This window comes from Limulus polyphemus, unplaced genomic scaffold (genome assembly GCF_000517525.1).
Source record: "Limulus polyphemus unplaced genomic scaffold, Limulus_polyphemus-2.1.2 Scaffold392, whole genome shotgun sequence".
NCBI lineage: Eukaryota > Metazoa > Arthropoda > Merostomata > Xiphosura > Limulidae > Limulus > Limulus polyphemus.
In genome coordinates, this window is record NW_013666002.1 from 303,297 (window position 1) to 313,261 (window position 9,965).

At 30.8% G+C, this 9,965-nt stretch overlaps 1 pseudogene; it reads left to right on the plus strand.

Moving 5' to 3' along the window:
* Positions 1-9,965, plus strand: part of LOC106457920 — a 119,963-nt pseudogene that overhangs the window by 80,081 nt on the left and 29,917 nt on the right.

A 9,965-nucleotide genomic window follows, 5' to 3' on the forward strand; every position in this document is an offset into this window, starting at 1 on the left:
GTAATTTATGTTTAACTTCATTCATTTTCAAGGGGTGATGGATAAAATAGGGATGATGACATGCTAAGACAAAATGTGTCATGTGCATCACACTAGTGGAAATTCAGGATTCGTTTTAATATTCCATTGTGGAATTAAGAACTTAAAACTTGTATACTATTAAAATATGGATTATTAACTAAGATTTTATGTTATTCTAATTGATATAACATAAGCAAAAAGTAGTATGATAAAATTTTTAATGTAAGACACTAAATCCTTGTGTCATATGCAGTAAAGGATACCTGGAGTGATAGGGTTAAAAGTATTATATAAAATTTCTTTAGAGCTTGTTAATAACAGTAAGTGTATTTCTTAGTTTACACTGTGTATTTATTCTTTTTATCGTAGGAAAGACTTGTAGTGACAGAATCCAGCATACTATACTCACTTAAATTCAGTGCAAAATCCTTTAATGTTTTAGCTTCACTAGCAGATGGCACATTTTCCTTATCAGACTCGCCAACCTTGTTATTATCACAGTGACTCGTATAAAATGCTTGAGGCATTATACTCCAGTATATAGTACTGGAACATAAAGAGGAATGTCTTTTTTTTTTTGTTTTGTTTCGGCCTCAGCTAATTCAAAAAATCAATGGCCAAGAAATTCTGAGGACAGTTTAAGCACTTACAAAGAATCATTATCTTATATGTCTCCCTGTGATGTAATGCCCTTGTACTGAAAGTTCTGCCTTGGTCTTTACTTTCTCCATATCTTCATAGTCTAAATCAGTGTTTCTCAACCTTTTTTTGCTCGTGGCTCCCTTTTGAGTTTGATTTATCTCTTTGGCCCCACCCTTCATAGACGCTGTTACTTAGGAAAAAGTTACTTTATTTCTACACTTGATTTATAATATATTTATAATATTATTTTTACAATATTGTATTGTTTTTAAATATTTTGTTTATAACATACCGTTTACTTGTACGAGTAAAAATTATTTTGTTAATCATTGATATTTTATTCAGCGTGATCTTTGGACCTGATGAACACTTGAAAGTTTTTGAATGCCTGGTTGTGTCTGGTAACTTGACTTCTGAGCTGTGGGGGATATGGGGAGAAGGGAACCTTTGATTCAGTTTTAAATTTTTAAATATATTATTCAGACAGAGAAATTATGGTGGCCCACTCAGAATTTACTGTGGCCCCCTAATTTTCCGTCATTCACGTGTGGCCCCTTAGAAACATGCCGAGGGGAAGGCATATGGCCCACGTTGAGAACCACTGGTCTAAGTAATATCTTGGTCCAAATTATTAGATTTTGACTTTTTTTTTCTGTCTGTTGTGTCGGTGAAACATAAATTGCACACCTGATAACTAATGATTTAGTTGTAATTGATCTGATTTTTTTTTCATTTATACCTGTACAAATTGTTGTTATTTTATGTTTTTATGCAAAATTCCAGAATTTTTTCACCAACCTTTTTTTTTTCTACTAATAATTTTCCAGAAATAATTCACTGCTCTCCACTTTGCATTTCAATCTTAAAAATGCTTGAAACAGTCTATCAAAAAAAGGGTCTAAGTAGTAAGCATCTAGGGTGTGCTGATCATTTTTTGAGAAGAAAAACATGTTTTTTTCCCCAATAACTCCAACAAAGAAAAGTTTATAGTGAACAGAAATTTAGGCATGAGTATTTAAGAGTTCAATTGTATTGTATCATCCTCAAAGAGTATGACTTATGCAAAATGTACAATGTGATTTCTCCATTGCTCATAGAGGTGAAAATAGCATCAAAAACATCTGAACACTACTAAACACCAGCAAAATCAGAAAATGATATGATCAGAGTGGAATGATTATTCACCTTTATTGTGGAACACAATCTTCCTTTGGCAGTTTTGGACCATGCTTCAAAAATGTTTCCCAAAATGTTTCAGATTTGGAAATCACTAAAAGATACAGATGCTTTAGAACCAAAACCTCTGCAATATTCGGAGAAATGGCCAGCAGTGCAACTGAGTGAATTGTGAAAAACATTAAAACTAGGACTTTCAACTTGTCCACTGATGTAGTAATGATGTTGACAGTAAACTATACCTTATTGTAGTGACATACTTTGATGACAACAAGGAAAAGGTAGTAAATACATTATTTTCTAATCCCAATTTAATTTTAAAATCAATTGGTGAGAATATTGCAGGACTCCTTCAAGAAGAACTCAAAGTCCTTAAAGTGGGAAAGTTGTGTATCATTAGCTGTTGACAATACAGATATGATGATAGGGAGAAAAAAGGAGTTGAGGGTTATCTTCTGAAACTTAACCCTGAAATGGTAATTAGGGGATGCCTATGTCACCTCCTTCATTTGGTAGCAGAAAAATACCTTACCAGTTACTTACATCAGGGAGATATGTTGTATATGCATTATTTCTGAACAGTTGTATTCAAATCTTTGGCAAGTATATTTTGACACTACAGTCTGAGGACCTACTAATCCACTGCTTGCAGAGGATCATGTTTGCTTTATTCAAGGATTTGTTAAGCAGACTTGTGACACCACTTGCAATTTCAAATTATTCAAATAATTTGGATTTGAATTTCAAAGATAGAAAACTTCAGTTAAAAAAATGAGAACTTGGTAATTGTTGATGAAGTTGAGCCTTTCCTTGCAAAACTTGACAAAGCAAGCCAGTTCTCTTTCTATAAAGATGTAAGAAATTACTATGAAACTGCATTGGAATGTATGAAGGCCAAGTTCCACTTCAGGACAGAACTTTGAAACATGCAGAAGTAGCAGACATATCTGTGAGAAAAAGTTGTTCTTTGGAAATGTTAGAGAATTTTGTTGGAAAATTCATGCTTTCATTGCAATGGATGCACCTTGGACTAGTACAATGGATTTTTTTTTAGTAGCAATTTCTCACCTATCAGGCTGATCCATTGACTGTATACATCTCAGTGAGCTAGCAGACAAGTGTTGGTATAGTATTGGAAAACTGATAGATGAACTGGGTAACTTTAAATACAATAAACTCTCTGAAGTGATGAAGTCTATCCTTGTAATACCATACAGCAATGCAGGTTGTGAGAGGGTTTTCTCACTTGTTTACAAAAACAGGACAGACTTTGAGGATCATTGTCACACTCCACCTTAGAATCAGTGCTGATAAGAAAGATGAGATGACATGAACAGATGATTTCTTAAGACAAAACCTATCATGAACATCATAATCAAAACTTGATGACTTAATTTTTCTTAGTGTAACTTACAAAGAAAAACTTAAATTTATAGAATCATTCTGTCTTAACAATGGACTTTACTGGCTTTTAATTTTTTTTTATTCTATGTAGAATCTTAAATGTCTGCCGAAATCAAGGCAGAACTCATTGAATATGAAAATTAGTCTATCCTTTGTATTTTTAGGTAAAATGTGCAGTAACTGTGGAAGCAGTAGTGCAGAAGTAAAATGTAAGAAGTGTACTTCAGCTGGTTCTGAAGTCGTCACTTCAGCAGTGAAAGAATTGTTGGAAGAACCAGAGGATGATTTGGTGAGTCATGTATATTGATTGTATAAATCATACTGAACTTGTTTTTCAAATGCCCATTGTATAACTAGATAATCCAATAATTCTTTGGAAATAATTGCAGACCTGTATTAATTAAGTTGTATATTTTTTAAAAGTTATTTAAGTATTCCTCCACTTGTTTTATTTTAAAGCAAGGCTTGAAAAAATGCCCTGCAAAAAACAATGTGAAAAAGTGGAAAAAAATATTTTTGTGGTTGGTTAATTTCCATGTGGAAGTGGCTAAAATGTTATGATGAAGATAAGAGTAAATAAGATGTTAATAATTTTTTTTTCTTATTTAAATTGATTTTGATGTATTGATATATTAACCCTGTCGAGACAATGCCATTTTCAAAACCCTTTCTGTGCATGTTACTGCCTTACATTCAAAATTTAATGAAACCACTTTATTGTCAATGTATTTTAATGAAATTATTAGAATTAAATAGATTATAATTCAAAGTTTTATATTATCTAGGTTTTTATTCCTTTATTTCAAAAGAAACCTGTAAAAGAAAGAATTAAAACTGCAGTTTTTTTATCACTTGACATGCTTGCTGTTACAGATCTCAACTTTAAGAGCTGGTATAGAAGAACTGTGTGTGTAATGTAGATGTTGCTGTGCAGATGTTCAAAGTATACTTATATATGTTGTTTACCAGTAATTCAAGTACATTCCAAGAACTTATCTTAGAGGAAACCATTGTAAAAAATCCTCAGTTCAAGATAAGTCATGCCCTCTTGCAAAGTAGAAGCTGTGTTGTTAAGCAACAGTTTTAACTTGAATGGCATGCTTAAAGCCAATAGAAAGAGCAGATTTTGTAGAATATTTCCTGTAAATTATTTTATACTTACCATGATGTGAATGTTGATAACGTAGGCATATAATTCCTAAGTACATTGTTGGACATCATTGCCCCTAGAGCTTGGATGTTTTTTTCTCACCTTATACTTATTAGTTTGATAGACAGTTAATTTGCATTGAGGATTTACTTTTATATTTTATTTAATTATGTATTATTTGTGTTTTAAAATTCATATTTGAATGAATTAATGATTTTTTAAATTTATCCTATGCTTTGTCTCGCATAACCAGCTTTCATAAAGTTAACAAGAGCAAACAACATTTTGCCAGAGGTTAAACCATCTCTTCTGATGTTAATGTTATATCGCCCTCGAACACCTGTTGAGGTGTGTTGACATAAATGATCAAAGATAAAAAACAAGAAAGGAAAAAAAAACATTAAAAATAAACTATAAGTGAAAGGGTAAAGATGTGAAATTATGCATATGAACCAAAGAAGATATTGTAAGATTATTCAATGAAGAGATAAAAGTATGTATATATTTCCATTTCTTAATTTTAAACACTTCATTGCACTGTACATTGATGATAATAGCTAGAGTTAGTGATGTAGAGAAAATCTATATAAATAAATGTCAATATGTGTATGTATCTGTTCCTTATACGTTTCCACATTTCTTGATCAATCCGCACCGAACTTGATACATGAGGAGGGTGTTGGACCCCCCATTTAATTTCATATCTAATCAGCACACTTGACACAATGATACATGATGAGGAAGTATTGGTACCTTTTTCAATTTTTATTGCACTTTTAATGTTTATTATGTTAAGAAAAAAAAATAGAAGCACAATTTCCTATCCTTTGTTACAAAATAGTTTTTATTTCACCTGTCCAATATACAGGTATTCCAGCTAGTGGCAAATACATTTACTTAAAAAAAATTTTGATATTCATTTAGGTGGTTTTAAAGATTATGCAAGTGAAATTTGAAACTGTAAGGTGAAAAATATTATTATTAAACTTAACATGAAAATCAGTGAACTGTTCAGACGTCGAGTGCAAATAACTATATTAAATAACGAATAGAAATAGTAGAAAAAATAAAAATTTAATATTTTTCTTAAACTACATAGGAAAGGTTCTTGTCAAATTTCAAACAATTTCATCCACTAGTTCTGTTTCTGCAAAGACGTTTCACAAGCATTACGTTAACCTCCTTACTATAGACGTATGCCATCCTGATAGGATCAAGTGCAAAGTTTTATTGATATTAATTTAGATATATTAGGAAGTTTAAAAAATGTTTTGAGATAGAGCATATTAAAATACATAATTTAAGTGCATCAAGTGTAAATGTAGTTGGTTATTTTACTAAGTATTTACATAATGGTAAAGGTGTACTAAGGGCAGTAGCATGAAATATGCAGTATCATATCAAATAAAGTAAAAAATAATTTTTTAACCTGCAAGTTAAGGGTGCATTCAGTCATTTATTAACACCATGCTACTTAAGAATTTTGAACTGCTAATTCCTGTGGATGAACTTTTAATTCTCAGTTGTCAAAAAGTTATGATCACTAGCCTGTGATTAACCCAGTTCACTAACTTAACTAGTCCTTTGAAAAACTGTGTAACAAGAACATCTGTGCAGGGTCCTAAATTGAGTTTTTACATTAAGGGTCAATATAACTGCACATAAAAATGTGTCATATATTCTACTGTTTGCATGTCATGGAAAATTATACATAGGAGAACCATGTAGATAATTAACAGACTGCTCTTGAGGACATCTCAGATACATAATACTGGGAAATCAGTAGCTTGATATTTTAATTTGCACAATCATACCCTCGAACATTTTAAAATAATTGTTTTGTAAAAAGGCTCATACAAAAGAAACATAACTGCAAACCACAATAAAAAATTATTTTTGACCTGAGAACTATTTACCCCAATGGGATAAATGAATGTTTTAGCTTTTGTAATGTTTTTATTCTTTGGTTTTAAGTTTTAAAAAAATTATTAATTTATGTGTTTAATTATTTAATTTTTTTCTTCTTAGATTTTTTTTTACTTATAACTTGTGTTGACTTAATCCATCAATTACTTTTAACAAGTTATTTTTATTTGGATTTAAAACAATCAGAAATATAAAAATAAATTTTGATCTAATGAGCAGTTCTACCATTTATCTTTGCCATTGTTTTAAATCTCTTCTTGGCTATAAATACCAACAAAGTAAGTGAACTGTTAAATCTCTTCTTGGCTATAAATACCAACAAAGTAAGTGAACTGGTGTAAACTTAACTCTAGTCTACAGTTAAAGAGTGAAAGATTAGAGAAGCAGCAGAAAGAATATCCCTTGGAAGCTAATTTTGTATGATTATGATACAATATTTTTTATATTTTTTTATTTTTACTAATAAAAAAGTTACCTATATATGTAGTGCTATGTTTGTAGCTCAATTAAATGTACTAATATGACTAAGAGGTTAGTTTATAATGAATGAGCTTTGTCTTGATTGTATTTTTCATCGGTACATAGATTCTAGGTCTACTTATACTAATATTAGTCTGCCTCTGCACAAAGGGCCAGTGTTAAAGTAAATAGTATTATCATTCATTCACATTAGCTTAAATAGTTTTAAATACTTTAAAATGTGTAAGGATATAACTATGTTTATTATTTTTTCATTCTCATATTTAAACCCAGTAGAAACTCTTGAGTGCTTGCAAAATGTATTATATGGACTCTTTGGCTTTTTGGTTTTATTCAGATTGGGCAGAACTGTTTTAAAAGTAGCTTGTGCCATTTTGTGGACAAAAGTAGCTCTAAGTTCTAACAGTATACAACTATTTAAAATTAAATTTTATTCTTTTGTAGACCTTTGAACCATGTCTAACTACTATCCACACCATTACAAGTTGTAAATCACTCGGGAAACATGCAGCTCACGTTACACTATCGAATTACATTACCCATGAGCTGCTTGCTTGTGTGCGCGCCTCATGAACCATTTTAATTATATTATTATTACTATTACTTATTTTACCTAATCTAGTCTTAAATAAGTTAAAATGATCTGTATTTTTAGATTTTAGTGTTGACATAATGATAATATCTTTTGTTAATTGTTAAAACTTCATACATGGGACTAAAGTCAACGTATTGTGGATACATTTATTATATTTTTTTATTTTTACTAGTAAAAAAGTTACATATTTTATTAGAGGTTCTGGTGTTACAGTCTTCTACATTTCAAATTAATAGAAAAAAAAGCAAGATACCTATTATGACCTTTTATACATGGACTTGTTATATGTAGTGCTATGTTTTGTAGCTAAATTAAATGTACTAATATGAATAAGATGTTAGTTTTTAATGAATGAGTTTTATCTTGATTGTATTTTTCATCAGTACATAGATTCTAGGTCTACTTATACCAGTATTAGTCTGCCTCTGCACAAGAGCCTGCACAAAGGGCCAGTGTTAAAGACATAGCTTTAGATATCCATTTCTTGGCTATTGTGAATGACAATAGGCCTACTGTAAGCACGCTTTGACATTATTCATTCATTGAGGCAAGTGGCTAAAACACAATGCCTTTAAAGATTGATTAAGAGAAGATAATGATGTACCGGGCTTACTGTTGGCCATACAAAACTCTTTTGATATTGGTAATATGGGCAAATTGGCTCTTACCTCGTACAGAAGTGGAAATAACACATCGTCAACACCATTGCAATGGTACAAGCAAAAAAGCAGCATATTGGCATACAGGCCTTTTTTGATGTCTCTAGTTTAAATAGTAAAGGTAAGGAATAACAATGTTTTAGATTCTACTGCCAAATTTATTTGTGAATTACAGAACTTGATGGATATTTTAAGCCTAGGTTTATATGTTAAAGACTAGACCCATAGAATCAAGACCCTAGTAACTAGCATGGCATGGATGGAATTTCAGTGTTACAAATTTTCAACAGTACTATAACTAATTGACTATTTTATTACATTGAAATAGAACAGCAGTAACTTAAGTCGGTAATTTGGACCTTTTAGGATCATCATAATTTTGACAGGTGTAATTAATGCTGCACATTTATAGCTAGATATAGATCTATTCATACCAATCTTATTCTTTTGATATTTTTAGCTTTAACTAAAATAGAAGTATATAGTGACACTCTTAATTTTAACTAGGTCTAATTTAATATACCATTAAGCTGCAGTGAAAGTGAGATTTTAGTTTAACCTTGAATTTTCATATAGAAAATAACATTTTTATCAATACTTTTAGCCTAATAAGTAATAGTTGGACTTGGTCATTCATTCCAATGTTTGCTTATCCCATTGTCTTATTTAACAGGTAATGCAACAGTGGAATTGTCTTCTCAGGTTATCTTAAAGTCAAAGAACATCAAATACCAATGTATCCTCATATGCTGCTGCAAACAATGCTGTGCTTAATTCAGAAATACTTTGGGCAATGGAAGTTGTATCATCCAATTTCTCGTATAATTCATACTGGGATATCTGAAAATTTTAAAGATATGTCTAAGGACAGTCCAACCGCACAGTTATTTGGATTGTCTGAAAGAAAGACTTCATACATAGTAACTTAGTTGATCAAATGAGAAAAGTTGGAGAGTATATTTTACACTTCATTTAAGATATTGGATTTTTGAGAGCAACCAAATGTCAACAAGATACTTAACAAGTGTCTTTATAGGTCGTGGGATGGCTGAGAACATGATAAAAAAAATTTGAAGATGGATTTTTTTCAATGCTTTGCAGTTATCAATGGATGGACCCAGTGTAAATTGGAAGTTTTAGAAAACATTTTCAGAAAATCTGGTGAAGGACTCCAAATCAAAGATCATTGATATTGAAAGCTGTGGGTTGCACATTTTTACATGGTGCATTCAAAGATAATGCAAAAACATTGACACAAATCAGCTCCTTATTCCATGTTTAAAGACAAGCCAGCATGGCAACAGGATTACAATACAACCACCAAGATTGATGAAATGTTGCCAACATAGGTGGATAGAAAACTTACCAGTAGTTACTAGGACACTGCAAACATGTTCTTACATGAAACTCTTTGTTGAGAAACGAAAAAAAAATCTCCTCTAGAATTTAAATCTTATGAAGCTGTTAAGGAAGCATATAAGGATCTATTAACTGAAGCAAAACTGGCTTTTTTTTTTTTTTTAACCCTATCACTCCCCAGGTATCCTTTACTGAGCATGACGCAAGGTTTTAGTGTTTAACATTAAAAATTTTATTATACTACTTTTTGTTTATGTTGAACTGATTAGAATAGCATAAAATCCAATTTAATAATTCATATTTTAATAGTATACAAGTTTTAAGTTTTTAATTCCACAAGGGAAATATTTAAAAAAATCCTGAATTTCCACTAGTGTGACCCACATGACACATTTTGTCTTAGCATGTCATCATCTCTATTTTATCCATCAATTCTCGAAAATGTATGAAATTAAACATTAAAGTGCTTTCTACAAAATCATTATTGCTCAAACAAACCATAATTTTTATAGCCTTCAATTTTGTTTGGTTACAGAGCTATTGAATAGAAAAT